This window comes from Aedes aegypti, chromosome 1 (assembly GCF_002204515.2).
Source record: "Aedes aegypti strain LVP_AGWG chromosome 1, AaegL5.0 Primary Assembly, whole genome shotgun sequence".
Taxonomy (NCBI): domain Eukaryota; kingdom Metazoa; phylum Arthropoda; class Insecta; order Diptera; family Culicidae; genus Aedes; species Aedes aegypti.
In genome coordinates, this window is record NC_035107.1 from 241,978,977 (window position 1) to 241,999,616 (window position 20,640).

At 38.6% G+C, this 20,640-nt stretch overlaps 1 long non-coding RNA gene across 1 annotated transcript; it reads left to right on the top strand.

Moving 5' to 3' along the window:
- Positions 1-323: 323 nt before the first annotated feature.
- LOC110674043 lies at positions 324-19,653 on the top strand. Its single transcript, XR_002498595.1, has 4 exons — positions 324-781; positions 922-1,468; positions 19,478-19,514; positions 19,577-19,653. It is a non-coding gene; the product is annotated as an uncharacterized LOC110674043 (long non-coding RNA).
- Positions 19,654-20,640: the final 987 nt, after the last annotated feature.

Genomic DNA, 20,640 nt, shown 5'->3' on the forward strand with positions numbered 1-20,640 from the left:
GCTCTATCTCGACAGTTATACGACAAGTATCTGTGTAACATCTTCGGAAGGCGCTTTCTCAACCATTTCGCAACTGTTGAATAATTATTATACAGCTTCGCTGTATTATCGATTAAATATTATTTTCAAGCTGTTTCGCAGCTTCCGGAATTCATATCATAAGTATCTGAATTTAATGTTCCCAACGTTACCTGCCACCGCTTGGAATCGAACTCACGATCTCTGCATCCACAAGTCTCGACGCTGTCCTTGTTGCCACCACAGTCTATATCGAAAGGCAAAGAAAACACACCGTTTTGTTCTACATCGAAAACGGTTCACACACAGCAAAAAATTATGTAATATGGCTCGATGTAATAATGCCAACGTAACGAAAAATCAATGTAATCACAAATTTCAGATGCATAATAACATCATCTGCTGTGTGATATCACATTGTCCTTAAATTACATTGAAACGACATCATCACTCTGCAGTACGTTGGTCTTGTGTAATATTTACATATTAAACATGAACAATATTACACATAAACAGCTGCAACCACATCATTCCGACCTGCTCAAGTGATATTACACAAAACCGATGTTATTTCACATTCAATCTCAATGCGAAAATAAATCTCGCAACACTGTCCGCAAGTTGTTGTTGATAGTCGACAAGTGACGGCGCCATTTTCTCGGAGCTGTTCGTGTTCGAATCTTTTTAAGTGATTTTATTAGGAAAATTTAAAACAAAATCGAAAATTTAGGTCTAATGACCATGAAAACGTGTATTAATTGTGGTAAGTATCGATTTCGACGAAAAAAAAACCGTGGATCGGAATTTCGATCAACCGGGGGTTAAAATGAAAAATGTCCCAGCGGCCGTGGAGCGAAATCTACCAAAAAATAACTTATGGGAATATTTTCTCTCATTCAACAGGACCAGGAAGAAGTTAATACATCCGGTGCTTGGCCCACTACCAACGGTAACTTCAGCAATCCGGACAGGTGCCCATCAATGTGCCCCCGAAGGACATAGTCATTCCGATGCCTCCGCTTTCTCAGGCCATTCCGGATCTTCCGCCAGGGGCCAGGGGAATAAACCAAATATATGGAGCTGACAAGACTTTCGAATTGATTGTGTCGGAGAATCAGTTCGGCCAGTTTTGCACCGTCGGTACAGTGATCGGTTCCGATCCGCGCTACAAGATGGTTTAGCCCAGTAGGGCGCCCTGCTCTATGGAGAAGCTGGGCTTGTCGACGGCGATTTTTCCGGCGAAAGGGATGCCAATTTCAAGAAGCTGGAGAAACACGGCGTTATTTGTGATTACCACAGCCCGCGGGACACATTTGCCTATGTGCAAGAGAAATTATCGACCACCAAGGGAGTTGAACTAGAACACTGTTCATCATTATGGGACCATGAAGGACCTTCGTCAGCTTATTTGGTTCGAATGGATCTAATTCCAGCGACGACAGTGAAAAGGGTAATTATTCATATTAATATCTTTTCCAACTTCTGCTTCTATTTAGCGTTAGGTTCCATTTGGATTATACCCTACGTCTCAGCCTAGTGTTCTATGAGCTGTACTTTCCTTGCTAATTATATTTATAAGGCCCATTCACAAATTTCATAACGCTGAAGAGGAAGGATTAACTGTTACAGATCATACAAAATGTGTGGAATATTCATACAAAAAGTGTTACTAGGGATGGGTGGTTGTCAAAAATGGCGTCATTTTCGGCGTTATGAATCTTATGAATAAACCCATATATGTTCTTCTGTCGTATAACGTGATCAACATGAAAATACCTTGAATTTGAAGAAATTTTACAGCTTTTTCAAACGTTTTGATAGTGATTTTTTTACAGAAGCTGAGTGTTCTCTAAAATTTGGAATGATTTTTGTGGTTTATTATAAATAGGTATTGCCGAAAATATTTGCTTTACTATTAATTCTCTCAGATTCCAAATGCATTGATTTAAATACAAATTCAGTTAACAGTATTGAATACTCAATTTTCAATAGTTCCAGGGCTGGTAGCATGTCTTTTAAGAGACTTTGTCTCTATTTCACAACAAGTCTCTAAATAGGTTTCTAAAGTCACTTTGGAATTTTAAACAAAATGCTTTAATTTTACATATGTTTAACATTTTTCCTTCGGAGCAGCAACTAAAATCTTTCAAATGAAGCATCTCTAGGACAATTCTTTATTTTTATACATCTATTCAAAAAACTGCTTCCACCATTTGGAACACTGACGACAACTACTGGTGCAAGGGAGCAAACTTTGTTATAAATTGAAAAGCTGAAATCTGGCATATCGATCAACCTAGAGGCGATCTACCAACAAAAAAATAGTGCATGTCGTTTTTATCGAAAAATCTACGTTTTGTTCCATACTCCAATCTACTGGTACATTACAACCATTGGTAGCGGCACCCTTTTAATTAAATCTAATACTTTTGGAAGAATGGTTGAAAATTCTATAAATATGTATAGGGATTATTAATTTTCTGAAAATACTTCTAGATCATGGATGAGCGCTAAAAACTAAGAATATTTGTCAGTTTGAAATATTGAGAATCATTAAAAATTATGATGATTACTTGGGACTTCTAGGTGAATATTTGAGCCTACTGTGAAACTCTCCCCCTCGATTTGACCACCCCAAGGAAACTTTTATAATCTTAACTAAGTATGTAGGCAAGTATGTAGGGCTTCCATATTGTCGCATTATGAACATAGCGCACTGTTAAATTTAAAAGTCTCGCGTTCAGTACCATAAGGGCGTAACTGCAATGGTCTATGTCTCTTCATCGATTTTCTCTAAGCTAATTACTTGGTCAAGCGACAGTTTTCGACTGCTATTTTGGAATCAGTAGAAAGAACCCATCGTCCTTTATCATGGTACATCGTAAAAAGTTACCAATATAGATTAAACTTTTGTACTAATTCAAAAAAGAAAATCGATCACTGCAGATACGCGAGAAATGTTTGTATCTGATTTCTGCCGAATTCATAATATTTGAGTCAAATGCTAGTAAATTATTTTCAAAATTATGAAAATATTTCTGAGTAGTTTAGAGCTTATAGCTTTAAGTTATTAGAGCTTTTGCAAAAATATTCGAAGACAACGACAAACTGAAAATGTTTATGGAATATTTGAAATTCTATGAATATTTATGAACACTATGAGTGCTCAGAAGTTGAGTGAATATTTATCAAATCTAAAATGAAGAGGATCAAATTATCTGAATCTATATATAAATCTCAAAACAATTACTCTCAATCTAAAATGTTTGCAAGCGTTCGTCAGCCACTTACAGACTTCTTCAGTGTCGAGTGCTCGAAAAAAAACCTTAGATTATTGCCGAAGATATCCTACTTATAGATCCATTAACGAATCCATCGCCCAAAAATGGTTTTGTTTTGTTCTGCTGGCAATATTCTAGGCAATATCATTATAATATGTTTTGGCAAAATCTTCTAATGACTGCTTTGCATTGTTTTTTTTTTTTTTATTGATCATGCATCGTTTTTTTTTTTCATTGATCATTAGAAGAAAGCTCCCCTCTATGCTCCTCTAACAACTAATCGGTCTCCTATGTTGCAGATATGTATCATCGTCAAAAATGTTGTAATTCTTAGATGGAATTGACCACATTTCCTCTAAAATTATTCGAGCACAGATTTCAGAAATCTATGAAAAAGAAACGCTCCCCCATGTTAGCACAGGTGATCCGCCGATTTTCGACGAACGCTGAATCGAATTGGTAAGATTAGCTCAATCCCTCGAATACATTGATACGCGCATTTATAAGTAAGTGAAGGCACCATATATTCAATTTAACTAAACATTGATTCCCAAACGTTTATTTTAACTGTCAGGAAAAGGTGCCTAAAATTAGCGTTACACAGATTTTTGAACATTCATTATTCAAAAACTAGTCATTCGACTTCAAATTTCCTTTCACAGTCATAAAGCTTGACTCTTCAACTAATAGAAAAGAATATTCTACATAGTCGTAGCAAGGAACAAAGAGTTTTAAGGGGGTGTCAAAATATGTCTTCTTAAAAAAAACGTTACAATGGTTCAGAGCACATATCTCAGCCATCCGACAAAAATATTATAACTTCAAGACCAGAAACATTTACCAAACCTATAAAAAAATATTTCTGTGTCGCTATGCAATCGATTTTTGATTTTGTTTCACGATTCGACGCTTCTAGATCTTGAATAGAAAAATACTAAACATGGTCGTAGCTAGAAAAAAAACAGTAGTTAGGGGCTTCCATTAAAAAAATTCTCGAACTCTTCCTAAAATCATAACTTTACAATGAACAAAGCGATTTTTGATTTTCTCTTACCATTTGAATGCTTAATGTTATGTCTTTTAAGGCCAATTTCTTCACCTCTGCTTAAGCCGTGAACCACGTTTACTCATATGCTTAAACCAGGTTTAAGTGCTAAACGGTGGTGAAGAAACCGCTTATTAGAGAAAAATAATATTGCACATAGTATATAGTCGTAGTAAGACATTAGGTTTTTAAGGGGTTTGCCCTATTTATTGGTCCCGTTTGCCTGTAAATCAAAATTCAGAGCGATGGCATGTAGTTTTTTCTCAATAAAATTGATTGTAGAAGTCTAGATAATAAATTTCAATAGAGAAATACATTTTTGAAAACACTCAACATTTATTTTACATAAAAACTACCAAAAATCCTAAGAAACTGCTAAAAATCCTATTTTATGAGTCTGTTTGTGTGTAAATCAAAATCCAAAGCAATGTCAAGTAGTCATTTTTGGATTGCATTTGCTTATATATATTATGCATGGTTTAGAAGAAATATAAATTTTCTCATGACACTTCAAATTTATTTATCCTAAGAAACAACGAAAACGCGATTTCATGACCCTTGTTTGTTTGCCTGTAAATCTAATTCCAAAGCGATGATACGTGGCTTTCTCGGAATAAATTTACTTAGAGAAGTTGTATGTACCAAAAAAAACTACGTACAACTCTAGTTCATGAACTTATATGCTTGTGGATGAAAATCCATAGTATGTTACTTTTTGAACATTAAATTGTTTATAGAAGTCAAGTAAATATATTTGAGAAGTAATACAAATTTTTGATTAAACTCCAAATTTATTTTACCGTAAAACGGGGTAACTATGATAGTTTTTTCGAAGAAAACTTGAATATTTAAGCATGCTGTTTCAAAGAATTATAATCTATATTTTTAAAACAAGTACTGGTATCCTAACTATCGATTGCAGTTGATAGATTGCCAAAAGATTTATTCTGAATGGATATATAATTTTTCAAATAATCGAAAGTCGGTTTTCTGTTTTGGGGTAACTTTGATAATGGAGTATAAATCGAACAAAATTGAATGCATTACGGAACATTTATAGGGCGTTGCATACTTCTAGGCGTTTGAAGCTATATGGAAATTTCTGACTTAGATTACAAAAATGGTCCCAGTTTGTAAAAATGGTTTTCGCTAAGAGATTTGAGATGGAATTCATGTTCTGCTACAACTCGGCTGTCAAGGATAAGTGACGAACCCATTATGACTTCATAAAATCAGGGCGTCCATTCAAATTCAGTTTTCCAATTCCCGGATTTTTTCCGGATGCCCAAAAAACAAATGACATATTGATCAATTTGATATTTTCGTTTTTTTTTATACAAAATGGACTAAATTCGTGAATTATTTTAATAAATTTATAAAATACTGTCAGAAGTTTTGGACAACCAGATTTGAAATATTTGGTGCAATATCTTAAAGTTCAAAATAAATTCAGAAAGATTTTCAAATTATATAAACAAAGTTCAGCTCTGTGTGTCTAAACTGGGACTATATTTCCGCAAAAAGGCAAAGTTCGATAGCCAACTTTCTAAGAATGCCTTCTTAATTATGCGTTGGACATGGCCCATGGATGGTTTCTGGAGAAATTCTTTATCTGGTGAAACTTATGTTGGATCCAAGGTGAGATTTTTTTTAACAGAAATCATATCTCAAATACATGTTTTTGTTCAGCTATGAAGCTGACTGAAACTTTAGCCAATCTTCCAAGCAATTTAGGATTTTATCATTTTCAACAAAAATCTGGCCAAGAGTACCTAAAGGATCTTGCTATTTATTTATCCATCAAAGATCTCACCATGAACTTTTAAATGGACTTACAAGAAATTTGTTGGGGATGATTGGAAAAAATCGCTGAAAATTGGAGAAATCCATACAACATCTCGTCATGGGTCTAGTCAAACTAGTAATCAAGGCCAGGCTGCATCAAGAATCAGTATCATGAACAATCCCAGAAATCCATCATATGGAATGCTTTATGAATCTGTCTAGGATGTCAGTAGATTTCCATAGAATTATGCAAAATATATTGTTTGGCTTAGCTTTTTCCAACCTCTACGAATCTACTAAGAATTTTAAGCAATATCAGCCATGGATCTTTACTAGAATACACTAAAAACCTTATTTGCCATCTACTAATTACCATTTCAGTGATCGCTCAGAAATAATTTTCAAGAAACTAAACAATCATCGGTTCGATTCCCTTTAATATTTCAGCTAAGATCTCATTAAATTGAAAAATTGCCATAAATCTAAATGAAAATCCAACAAGCATCTCGTTAAAACCCTTGCCAGGAATTCCTTAAGGCCCAAGTAAAATTACAGGAAATGTCAAAAGTGAAAAAGCATCATTCGCCGTTAAAATCGACAAATTGAAAAAAATAAAAGTACACAGCTGTTTTATTTGCAAAATTTGTAGATTTCAAAGGCGAAAACTGCTTTTTCATTTTTGACATTTGCTCCATTTTTCTTTGGGTTCAATACCCTTCTACTAATGGTTCAAGGATTTTAAACGTTAACTATCTCTCTACCAACTAACTAAAAGTTAGTCAAGATGCGAAGTAGGTACGAGTCAGCAGTCGTGCACATCCAAAAAACCCTATTTTTTCATATAGAAATTGAAACAAACCAGTATCAGATCACATATTTTCCCGGTGTGTTATCCAAATTTTCGGATATTTCCCGGTCATTTGTAATTCCCGTATTTTTCCTGCTTTTCCCGGATTTCACGGATGGATGGACACCCTGTAAAATAGCGATCGTAGTACAGATTTTTTGTGAGCATTTTTCATATCTCATAAATTTTTAATATTTGCATATATATCTTCAAATGTACTTGATTCTAACGAAAATAGCTTTGACATGAAGTGTCATACTGATACTCTTTAGTTTTGCATTCGTTTTGCTTAACTGATTAACAGAAACTTTGTTATTTCGTTCCGTGTGTTGTGGGTCTCGCACTATCAAAGTTACCCGCATTATCAAAGTTACCCCGTTTTACGGTACCCAAGAAACTACGTAAAACTCGGATGAATAAACATTTATGTTTGTAAAGAAATATTCAAAGCGATGATATGTTGTTTTTCCAGCATCAAATTGATTGTAGAAGTTGAGTTAACATATAAAATAGATAAGAGAAATTTTTGATTACACTCAAAATTAATGTAACCTAAGAAACTAAGACAAATCCTGTTTCATGAGCGTGTTTGTCTATAAAGTAAAATTTAAAGCGATGACTTTCTGTTTTTTTTTCGACATAAATTTCTTTATTAGCAGTTAAGTAAACATGTATGAAAACTTATGTTTTTAATTACACTCAAAAATTATGATTTAAGCTGTTCCGCTCAAGAAAAGTAAAAATTTCTGCGGAAGAAATGGTCAAGAAATTTTCTACAGTGAGCTCCATTTGAAATGACATTTCTTTTTAACTGCGTACTGCGATCAAAGAAAAATGCTTTTCTTGACCATTTCTTGGAAGAAATTTTCCACGCATCGATATAGGCGATTACTTTTCTGTTGAAGTTTAGTCGCTTCAGAATTAATTTATAATGTGATTTTTATAGTATTAAAAATGAAAATCACAATTTTGTACCTTAACCTGAAATAAAAATCTAAAGCAATATGTGATTTTTTTTTTAATTGAATTGATTGTAGAAACCAAGTTAACATTTTTGAGTAGAAATAAAATGTTTGGTTAAGCTAAATATGCTGTTTCGCTCAAGAAAAGTAAAGAAATTTCTTGACTGAATGGGTCAAGAAATTTCCTACTGAGAGTCCGCTTTGAAATGACATTTTCGTCTCAACAGCGTACTACGATCAGAAAAATGTGATTTTCTGGACCATTTCTGGGAAGAAATTTCCAATGCATCGAGATAGGCGATTCCTTTTCTTGTCAGTAGCAAACCAACCTTTACACTCAAAATTTATTAATTTATTTTACCACCTCTAAGACATTCTTCTAGTGATTTTCTCAAAGAATTCTTCTGGAATACTTTAACAGACTACTCCATACATCATTATAGAGATTTGTTACCAATTTTACTAAAAAAATGTCCATAAATTCCTCTAGAGATTTTCAAGGGATTGGTATTTTGAGAATATGCTCCAGAAAATCAACGCAACTTTTTCCAATAATTTTCTCAGGGACTACTGAAGTCACAGTTAGCCTTAAGTGCTAGGAATATTAGTCAAAAAGGTATGCCAGTGATTATTTCAAGAGTTCTTCTAAGAAAGTTCTCGAAGAAATTCGTTTAGTTCTAAACATTTTCCCAGAATTGTATTCGGGATTACTACTGCAGTTATTCTCAACATTTATTGAGTACTTTCTTCAATAAAATTCAATAATATCTTCAAATTCAATCCATGGTTTCACACCAGCAAATATTAATTTCCGGAGAGAGTAGAGATAATTTTCATTACATAATGTGATACATTTTCAGGAAAATTGTGATACATTTAGGCGTATTCATTCCACGAAGTGTAATGGTTTAATTCTTTAACCAGTGCATTATTCTGTGTGTTCGGCTGCGTAAATGTTAGCAACGCAACTAACGTTCTAGTGCAGATGTAAACATTCTCGAAGTTTTCTTTATAAGGCTCCATGCTGAGTAAATGTGCTGTACCATCAGTGCACCAGTATCCGCTCATGTTCCAGTAGCCCGCTCACACTCAAAAAAGACAAATTTAAACAAAGTAAATTTATAAACTTGAGCTGCTAACCATTTCAAATCGACATATTTAAGCACACTGTTAGCAATGTTTTATGTATTTACTGAGGAAACCTTACTTTTTAAAATCGTGAGCGGGCTACTGGAACATGAGCGGCTACTGGTGCTTTGACGGTACATACGAACGAAAGCTTTTATGCGATTCTTTTACCAGCAAATCTGGTGAATCTACTCAGCTATTTTTAAGCTGTGGTTAAGTCTATTGATCATATTCAATTTATTGTGCAAATGTTTGAAGGCTATCTTTTGAAAAATCCAGATAGAATTTATATAGGAGTGCAGAGTTTAAAAACTAAGCAAGCAATATAATTCTACTAGGAACTTCATTCATTCATTTATTTAGTTAACATCTACACAGATAACACTGAATCAACAATTTCACGCCACAATACTCGGTTCGTGGCCGCATCTCTCCATCCTCGGTTCTGCCCCACGCTCGCCAAATCGATACGCACTTGATCCGCCCACCTAGCTCGCTGCGCTCCACGCCTTCTTGTACCAACCGGATCTGAAGCGAACACCATCTTTGCAGGGTTGCTGTCCGGCATTCTTGCAACATGCCCTGCCCATCGTATCCTTCCAGCTTTGGCCACCTTCTGGATACTGGGTTCGCCGTAGAGTTGGGCGAGCTCGTGGTTCATCCTTCGCCGCCACACACCGTTCTCCTGCACACCGCCGAAGATCGTCCTAAGCACCCGACGTTCGAAGACTCCAAGTGCTTGCAGGTCCTCCTCGAGCATCGTCCACGTTTCATGCCCGTAGAGGACTACCGGCCTTATGAGCGTTTTGTACATGGTACATTTGGTGCGGGTGTGAATCTTTTTTGACCGCAGCTTCTTCTGGAGGCCATAGTAGGCCCGACTTCCACTGATGATGCGCCTCCGTATTTCACGGCTAACGTTATTGTCAGCCGTCAGCAAGGATCCAAGGTAGACGAACTCGTCGACCACCTCGAAAGTATCCCCGTCTATCGTAACACTGCTACCTAGGCGAGCCCTGTCGCGCTCGGCCCCACCAGCTAGCATGTACTTTGTCTTCGCCGCATTCACCACCAGTCCAACTTTTGCTGCCTCGCGTTTCAGGCGAGTGTACAGGTCTGCCACCTTTTCAAATGTTCGGCCGACGATGTCCATATCATCCGCGAAGCAAACAAATTGACTGGATCTCGTAAAAATCGTACCCCGGCTGTTAAGCCCGGCTCTCCGCATAACACCTTCTAGCGCAATATTGAACAACAGGCACGAAAGTCCATCACCTTGTCGTAGTCCCCGGTGGGATCCAAACGAACTGGAGTGTTCGCCTGAAACCTTCACACAATTTTGCACACCTTCCATCGTCGCTCTTATCAGTCTCGTGAGCTTCCCGGGAAAGCTGTTCTCGTCCATGATTTTCATTAGCTCTACGCGGTCGATACTGTCGTATGCCGCCTTGAAATCGATGAAAAGGTGATGCGTTGGGACCTGGTATTCACGACATTTTTGGAGGATTTGCCGTACAGTAAAGATCTGGTCCGTTGTCGATCGGCCGTCAACGAAGCCGGCTTGATAACTTCCCACGAACTCGTTTACTACGGGTGACAAACGACGGAAGATGATCTGGGATAATACTTTGTAGGCCGCATTTAGAATGGTGATCGCTCGAAAGTTCTCACAGTCTAACTTGTCGCCTTTCTTGTAGATGGGGCAGATTACCCCTTCCTTCCACTCCTCCGGTAGCTGTTCTGTTTCCCAGATTGTGCCTATCAGCCGGTGCAGACAAATGGCCAGCCTTTCCGGACCCATCTTTATGAGTTCAGCTGCGATACCATCCTTACCAGCAGCTTTATTGTTCTTGAGCTGGTGAATGGCATCCTTAACCTCCCTTAAAGTGGGGGCTGGTTGGTTTCCATCTTCCGCAGTACTGACGAAGGCATTTCCTCCGTTGTCCCGTCCTTCATTGCCTGTGCTCTCAGCACCATTCAGGTGCTCGTCGAAGTGCTGCTTCCACCTTTCGATCACCTCACGCTCGTCCGTCAGAATACTCCCATCCTTATCCCTGCACATCTCGGCTCGCGGCACGAAGCCGTTGCGGGATGCGTTGAGCTTCTGATAGAACCTACGCGTTTCCTGAGACCGGCACAGCTGTTCCATCTCCTCGCACTCCGTCTCCTCCAGGCGGCGTTTTTTCTCCCGAAAGAGGCGGGTCTGCTGTTGCCGTTTCTGTTTATAGCGTTCCACGTTCTGCCGGGTCCCTTGCTGCAGCATGACCGCCCGCGCTGCATTCTTCTCCTTCAAAACCTCCTGGCACTCCTCGTCGAACCAATCGTTCCGTCGACTCCGTCCCACGTACCCGACGTTGCTCTCAGCTGCATCGTTGATGGCTGCTTTTACTGTTCTCCAGCAGTCCTCAAAAGGGGCTTCGTCCAGCTCACCCTCTTCCGGTAATGCAGCCTCGAGTTGCTGCACGTATGCCGTTGCAACATCCGGTTGCTTGAGCCGCTCTAGGTCATACCGGGGTGGCCGTCGGTACCGTACGTTGTTAACGACGGAGAGTTTTGGGCGCAGTTTGACCATCACCAGATAGTGGTCAGAGTCGATGTTAGCGCCACGATAGGTCCTGACGTCGATTATGTCGGAGAAGTGCCGACCATCAATCAGAACGTGGTCGATTTGCGATTCTGTCTGCTGTGGTGATCTCCAGGTGTATCGGTACGGAAGGCTGTGCTGGAAGTAGGTGCTACGAATGGCCATATTCTTGGAGGCGGCAAAATCAATTAGTCGTAGGCCGTTTTCGTTCGTCAGCCGGTGGGTGCTGAAGTTTCCAATCGTCGGTCTGAATTCCTCCTCCTGGCCAACCTGAGCGTTTAGATCTCCTATGATGATTTTGACGTCGTGGCTTGTGCAACTGTCGTACTCGCGTTCAAGCTGCGCGTAAAAAGCGTCTTTATCATCATCAGTGCTTCCGGAGTGAGGGCTGTGCACGTTTATTATGCTGAAGTTGAAGAACCGGCCTTTGATCCTCAACTTGCACATTCTCTCATTGATCGGCCACCACCCGATCACGCGCCTCTGCATATCACCCATCACTATAAAAGCTGTTCCCAGCTCATGTGTATTGCCGCAGCTCTGGTAGATGGTATGGTTACCTCTAAACGTTCGCACCATTGATCCCTTCCAACACACTTCCTGCAACGCTACGATGCCGAATCCACGGTCCTTCAGCACGTCGGCGAGTATGCGTGTGCTCTCGATGAAGTTGAGAGATTTACAGTTCCACGTACCGAGCTTCCAATCGCTAGTCCCTTTACGTCGCTGTGGTCTTCGCCGATTGTCCCGGTTCGTATTCTCTCGTTGATTATTCGTTGCTTGATTTTTTTACGGCTGGCTTGCAGGGCCTGACACCAACCCCCTAGATTTCCGGAGGACCATTCCCCCTAAATGTTCGGAGGACCATAGTGCGCAGTTGAGCTTAGAGTCCTTCTCTGGCACTCGGACGATGATCAGCCGCCCCTGACATGGGGAACAGACGCTGTTGTGAGCCGCTCCTAACATGGAGTACAGACGCTCAAGGTTTGCAGAAGCAAAAGCAAAAGCAAACCCCCCCCTTCCCTGTCAGCATACGACCAAAGTTCCCACCGGGGGTTGGTTACCCGATCTTCCCTAAGGTTACTCGTACCCCGGCCAGCACCGCGAGGAGGTAGGGATAGGAGTTGCTGGGCAAGAGGCTAAGGACCGCACAAAGGGGTCTATTTTATTCCTTCAGGTACGCGAGGTACCAATGGTACGCCATGCCCAGCCATTTACCAACCTACTAGGAACTTATCCAGAGCTTTTTTAGATATTTTTCCATTTTTAAGGCCGGTTTGCTACTGACAAGAAAAGGAATCGCCTATCTCGATGCGTGGAAAATTTCTCCCAAGAAATGGTCAAGAATATCACTTTTTTCTGATCGCAGTACGCAGTTGAGAAGAAATGTCACTTCAAAGGGGGCTCTCTGTAGGAAATTTCTTGACCCTTTCAGTCAAGGAATTTCTTTACTTTTCTTGAGCGAAACAGCATACTTAGCTTTAAGCCTGATTTACTACTGAAAAGGAATCGCTAAAGAAATTTCTAGCCGATTCCTTGCAGAAATTTTCTACAGCGACTCCCATTTGAACTGACATTTCTTTTAAACTGCGTACTGCGATCAGAAAAAAGCGCATTATTGATCGATTCCTTGCAGAAATTTCCCATGCATCAAGATAGGCCGAGAAATTACTTGTCAGCAGCGAATCAGGCTTTACACGATTTTTTTTCAGGCGTTATGCTAGAACATCCACGAGTTTCCACCTTTTTCCGAATAGAAATTTTCATAGTACCTAATGTTAGTATTACAGTGAGAGGCAAAATAAAGTGCCCACCTTACCAGTTTTCGAATTTCTCTCATTGATTTGGTTCAAATTAAAGTTAACACACCTAAATCTTTTGTGATATTTTATTTTTGATGTTCTTTTAAAGTTGCACTTACGAAATTTTGATTAAAAAAAGAATTTTACTTAAAGAAAAAGAAAATCAATTTGTATTGAAAAAAAAGTAGTGACAAAAATAAGTGCCCACTTCCTTCTTGGCCCCAGAAAAGATGATTTAAGAAAAATAAAAAGCAATTTAATAGTTAATGTGTCCTCCTTTGGCCTTAAGGACTTGCTGGAGGCTCTTCGGCATGCTTTTCACCAGGTTTTGTAGGTGTTGTGGATCTAGTTCTTCCCAGGCGCGCTCCAAGGCTTCAAAATAATTATTTTTGTTGGTAACACCAGTTTTTTCAACCCTAGCATCGAGAATCGCCCACAAATTCTCGATGGGGTTGAGGTCTGGGCTTTGTGGAGGCCATTCCAGCGGTTTAATCCGACAAGACCGGAAGAAAGACTTGGTCTTCTTTCCAGTATGCTTCGGGTCGTTGTTCTAGAGAAATATGAATTTCTCTTCAAGGCCCGTCTGGATCAGCGAAACCTCCAGATTTTCCAGCAAGATGTTAATGTAGGAATCTGCCGTCATTATTCCGTCGATTTTCACGACGCTTCCTACTCCACTCCATGAAAAACACCCCCAGACCATCACATTTCATCACATCACACTTCCATGCGTCACCGTTCCTTGGATGTGGCGCTCCTGAAGCTCGAGCTGTCTAACCGAGAGCGGCGGGCTCGTGTGTGATGCAGAGCACCACATCCAAGGAACGGTGAAGCATGGAGGAGGAAATGTGATGGTCTGGGGGTGTTTTTCATGGAGTGGAGTAGAAAACCTCGTGAAAATCGACGGAATAATGATGGCAGATTCCTACATTAACATCTTGCTGGAAAATCTGGAGGTTTCGCTGATCCAGACGGGCCTTGAAGAGAAATTCATATTTCTCTAGAACAACGACCCGAAGCATACTGGAAAGAAGACCAAGTCTTTTTTCCGGTCTTGTCGGATTAAACCGCTGGAATGGCCTCCACAAAGCCCAGACCTCAACCCCATCGAGAATTTGTGGGCGATTCTCGATGCCAGGGTTGAAAAAACTGGTGTTACCAACAAAAATAATTATTTTGAAGCCTTGGAGCGCGCCTGGGAAGAACTAGATCCACAACACCTACAAAACCTGGTGAAAAGCATGCCGAAGAGCCTCCAGCAAGTCCTTAAGGCCAAAGGAGGACACATTAACTATTAAATTGCTTTTTATTTTTCTTAAATCATCTTTTCTGGGGCCAAGAAGGAAGTGGGCACTTATTTTTGTCACTACTTTTTTTCAATACAAATTGATTTTCTTTTTCTTTAAGTAAAATTCTTTTTTTTATCAACATTTCGTAAGTGCAACTTTAAAAGAACATCAAAAATAAAATATCACAAAAGATTTAGGTGTGTTAACTTTAATTTGAACCAAATCAATGAGAGAAATTCGAAAACTGGTAAGGTGGGCACTTTATTTTGCCTCTCACTGTAGGTACCAGATATGTTTTCCTCAGAATTCAATCAAGAGATGTTATGACATTTAAAAACGAATTTACGACTCCGTCTCATTCATTCCCAATTTGTACATTTTGTTTAGAAAATCTATCATTTCATGATTTTTTTATTAGAAATAGGTAATTGTGAAATATTTTTCACCGCCTTTTTGGAACAATTCGATATTATCGATCAACACTATCTCCAGCACAGCACTCGTTATAGCATTGTCATTTAAAACAAGCGAGTAATTACTAAATTTAATTAATGCATGGTAAAAATCTTGGTGGAAGTATTAATCTTTGTTACGGTAAAATTTTAAATGTTTTTTTGAAAACAATCGTGAAAAAAAATATTAACGAGAACTCCTAAATACAAAGAATGGACTTGAAACTATTTGAGGAATCTGTTTTTCTTTTCAAATTCTCCCAATTATTGCTTCTTATCTATAGTTATTTTTAAAAGATCATTTTAGAATCTTAAGAACGAAAATGTTCATAAATTTCGAAAATCATATTCTGATATGAGAGCAGTTTATACAACATTTTAGAATAAACACCTAGGTTTAGCGAATATTTTAAGCTAAACCTAGGTGTTTATTCTAAAATGTTGTATAAACTTTTCTCAATATTTATGTACATTCTACGAATCTCAAAATTGGCTGTAGATAAATTGATATTAAAAATCATAAAGTAACCGTAACTAATATTTCTTTTTATTTTTTAGGTCCCAAATGAATTAGCCTGGAAATATTTTTGATACAGCTCAATGAACTCCGTTGCAGAATTTTAGCAGCAATTAAAGTTCTGAGAGTCTGCAAGAAGAAACTTTGTTGGAATTAGTGCATCCGAGTAATCGCTGCAACGTCGCTCAACTGTCGCGTCGCTTAGACTGGCGAGTGCTTTGCAGTATCGATATTGCCTGTGTCGCTCGAGCACTAAAATTAGAAGTTCGCAGGCAAGCTTTTGGTCGCGTGAAGTGATTGAACGAAGTTTGTGTTTTTTCTCGAGTTTGTCTGTACTGACAATATTTCTGGCATTCACGAGCGAGTCATACACAAAATTGGTAGAACCCTGGATGACCGGAAAAGTTTCCGAAGAGCCTCTGAAAAAATATCTAAAACAAACCCGATTATTGTTGCATGCGCAAGGTCATCATAATTTATTGAAAAGTCTTACGATGTTCTATCCCTCCCCTTGGTTATGCGACCTTGCCGCGATGGGAGGGCACAATCCATTAGCCCATTAGATGGACACCAAAGGCGTAACCTGTAGTGGTGGTATCACATTTTGGCATATTTGCTTAAAGCCGCGTCGTAATTTATATGGCATAGACGTACTAATATCTCGGATGTGATCCAACGGACGTTCTACGTCGTTGATAGCATTGATGCCCATTTCAAATAATAAATACCTACTATTCGCGACGATCAGTTTGCCGTTTGCTAACCAGAATGATCCGTAGCCACTCTTACTATTAGCTAGCTAGATACATCGTTCTCATATACGAAGTAAGGAATATTACTCTGAGGAAAATGACTAGTAGATTCACTGAGTAGACAATCTTATTTTATTATGGTTTTTACATTACCATAACAAGGAATACCTCTTTTGTAACAACGGTATAAATAATCTAATTCCAGCTTCATTTTCGCAAAATTTACAAGTAGAAACTAGGCGTTGTGAAGCATTGCATTTGCCACCGAAAAGTGAATCTTGTTGGAGACTGTAATAGAAGTCTAAGGTAACTTTACTCTTAAGGCTAAGTAGCCCGTCATTCGTTTTGGCAACAATGATGACTTTTCTGCTTGCTTTTCAAAGTGATAAAACTCACTCTTGATAGTTTATATTGACTTGAAAATGTATCACTGTACGCGCTAACATGCATAAAGTATGCTGATACTTTTTCAGCTGTGTCAGTGCAAAACCAACTGATTCTCTTTGATTCAAAATCATGAGATGAATTAGCAACAATCATCAACGACGCGTACAAATTTCAATGACAGCCTACTTCGCCTTAAATATTCACTATAATAATGACTATGGGAAGTAAGACGCTGAGATCGATCATTAGGGTACACTTGCTAGTTTCGAGAAATTGTTGAACAGACGAGGAAAGTATCTTTTTTCTTTAAGGATGTATGAACGTAATGACCAATAAATACTTTTAACAACAAAAAACGAAATTAACTAGAACTACTACTAAACAGCCTAATTTTGTTAATACTTGACGACAATTGACGTTTAAGACTCTTATCTTACGTAAAAGACAGGAGTAATCAAAATAGCACTTAAATGACAAATTATTCAAAACCATTTCGACTAGACAGTATTAGTAATGACAGTTGACAGCCAGAGCTCCTATCTATCGGTCGTGTTCTTCTATTCGCTCCTCTATTGTTCAGTTCTGAGTGCTCAGTGAAACGACGGCAATGAATTCTAATCGACCAAATACGGTTGTAGTCGATTTCGGTGTGCTTCCAGCACGTCCCGATGCTGAGAAAGTTCACAAATTTCTGATGAACGATATGGAGCTCAAGTTATCGGAGGTGAAACAAATTCAGTTTCACCACATTCGAAAATGCATGTTTATTCAAATGACAAGTTTTGAAGCCGCTTGTCATTATGAAACTGAACACAATTTAAAGCATAATTTTTGGTACAATGATAAAAAGTTTGCTATTCACATTTATGTGGACAGCGAATTGGCTACGGTGCGAGTGCATGATCTCCCGCCGTCGGTGGATAACAAAACTGTACACAAATTCATGCAGCAATATGGAACAGTCACCTCAATCACGAATGAACGGTGGAAGTACTACTTCCCCGGTGTTTTCAACGGTGTACGCGTGCTTCATATAAGACTGAGACAGCCCATCCCTTCGTACGTCACTATCAATGGGTTCCAGAGTTATTGCAGTTACGATGGCCAAAAACCCACGTGTAGAATATGTGGGCAAACAGCTCATCCGCAGCAGAAATGCTCCAATTCAACCCCTGCATCGAGCAACAAATCAACATCAACACCTCCGACAGCATCAATACTACAACCTTCCGACTTCCCCCCGCTTTGCAATGAGCAAAGTCCATCGTCACCCGACACATTCGGAAAAATAATAGCAAGGGCACGGCGATCGCTTGCTGAAGAGGAAAGCAAAACCCAGGATAACAAAAACAACGATTCTTCCGATGAAGACTCATCACTATCCAGTTCAGCATCTATCGATACAAACGAAAATATTGGACACACAAAGCGACGGCTGCCAACTCGCAAGGCAAAGGAGAAGAAGAAAGTTTGTCAGGAGCAGTGTCCATCAAACGCGTGCCCGTCGGATGAAATTGTTAATTTAGGTAATGAAAACAACGGGAAGAGACCCAGTGATAAACATTGTTAAAACAAATCGGCTCCGTTAAGCTTGAAATGGCGGTTGAGCCTTCCAAATAAAGATATTGAATAAAAAAAAAAAAATATTAGTAATGACACTACTACACTACTAATTCAAACAAATTCTGATGGAGCTGCTGATTTTCACAATGCTTCCTTTTTCAGAAGCAAGGGAATATTGGTATTTTTCAAAACTACTACGTCACAATACGAATAAAAATCAGTGTTCATGTGGGATAGCCTAGTTCGTCTGAATATTGGTCCTGGTAGAGGGGAAACTTGGCAAAAGCCAGACAGCTCCAACTGAATACCATACAAAAAAAAAAAGTCTTACGATGTTCTACGTCTTCTTTTCAATAAAACGTTTAAGACATTTTGTAAATAATTGTGTTACCGCATACAATTGTTAAACAAATCTTTTAAAAGCTTCAATATTGATTGATTCTAGGGCAATCCCTATAGAATTCCAGAAGAATTTATAGTGGACGCAAGAGTTTCTTAGCCATTTCATATAAAAAGACGTAAAAATCCAGGTTGAGTTCACGAACAAACACATCCAGAACTTTGTATTGACATTAGTACACGAAACTAGAAGCACTTAAGCATAACTCATTTGTCTATCAACGTACTTAGGGCAGGTCCGTCCCACTCGGGCTGAGATTGGGTACCACTTCTAGTACTGCATTTGGTCCCTCGGTAGCACAAAAGGTATACCCAAGTTTGACAGATCGCAGTACACTTTTCACGGCATTCTAGATTACCTTATGAGCCATACAATTTTGGGCAATTGCAAGGGACATGGGGGTCTTTAATTTGTCTTTGCTTAGGGCCCATTCACAAATTTCATAACGCTGGAAGGGGTGGGTTGTTTGTCCAAACGATGTTACGGCCCATACAAAAACTGAATAATATTCATACAAAAAGCGTTACAAGGGGGTGGGTGGGTGTCCAAAATAGCCAATTTTAGCGTTATGAAATAAATGAATGAGCCCTTATCTTCAAACACGTGAATGTTATGTTTTATATTCAATTAACATTTTCTCTTTTTGTTTTATTTCTTCATGCCAGGTCAACGAGTTTGGATTTACTGATCGAACTGTACTAGGTAACCGTTACATTGGCTGCTTTTAGGAAATAATCACATTTTGTATTTATCAATACCTTCAGATCTAAAGTTCATCCATCAACGACCTCTTGGGCCATACTTCCATGCCGTATCTATTAATCATGTAAATAGTTATAAAGAAAATAAAGAAAATATAAAAGATCGACGTATTTTCTTTGTTTCAATTATCATGCATCTGATTACATTTGAATTCTATTCAATGGCCGAATGAATTGCTATATATCCTTTTATTACTAAAATACTATTTTAATTCAATAAAAATCGTTTTTACACCTGCAAATGAAATTTATGAGCGTAAAATCTCGCGTAAAAGGATAAAAAAGCAATTCAATCAGCCATTGAAAAGAATTCGTGATTGCCTTTTCCGCTTAAATCGCTTAGATTACATAGTTTTCATATTACATCGCACATATTACATCGTATTGTGTACGTTGAATCTATTACATCGGAAGAATTACATCGATTGCATCTATTACACCAATAGCCCGCGAGTACGTCGAGCCGTGTAATATTACACAACCTAGGGAACGACTTGGTTGCAGCGGTTTCGATGTAATATTCAACAACTTTTTTTGCTGTGCACAATATTTTAAAATGATCGTAAAAGATGCCATAGCCGCGCTTACACTACTTCATCAGGCTGTAAAAGGGTGCGAAACGTCAAACGCAATGTTTACATCCAACAAGCTGAGTAGATGCGCCATAAGTTGTTGTTTTACAGCATACTGCTGTATGCTCGCTGTATAACTAACGACAAAGCGCTTCTTAAATATATATTGAGCAGCATAACAAATCATAGTGTATAGAAGTAGCCGGATTGATGATGGCGAGTTTTATTCCACGTCATTAGGTTGCTATCTTTTACGGTGTTAAGTTACAGCTCAGTGAAAGCAGCAAAAGCGATAACTGACGAAATTTATTCAGCTAAGATTTGTAGCTGCAAAACGTTTGCGTTACAGCTGTATTAACGCTAATCGTTCTATTTTTGACAGCTTTCATTTTTTGCTTCGTTCGCTGCTTCAATTCAACTGTTATACAGCACAAAGCAAATAATCTTGGCTTATAGCGCTAAAATTGTTAGTTGGGTACTGCACGCATATTGCAG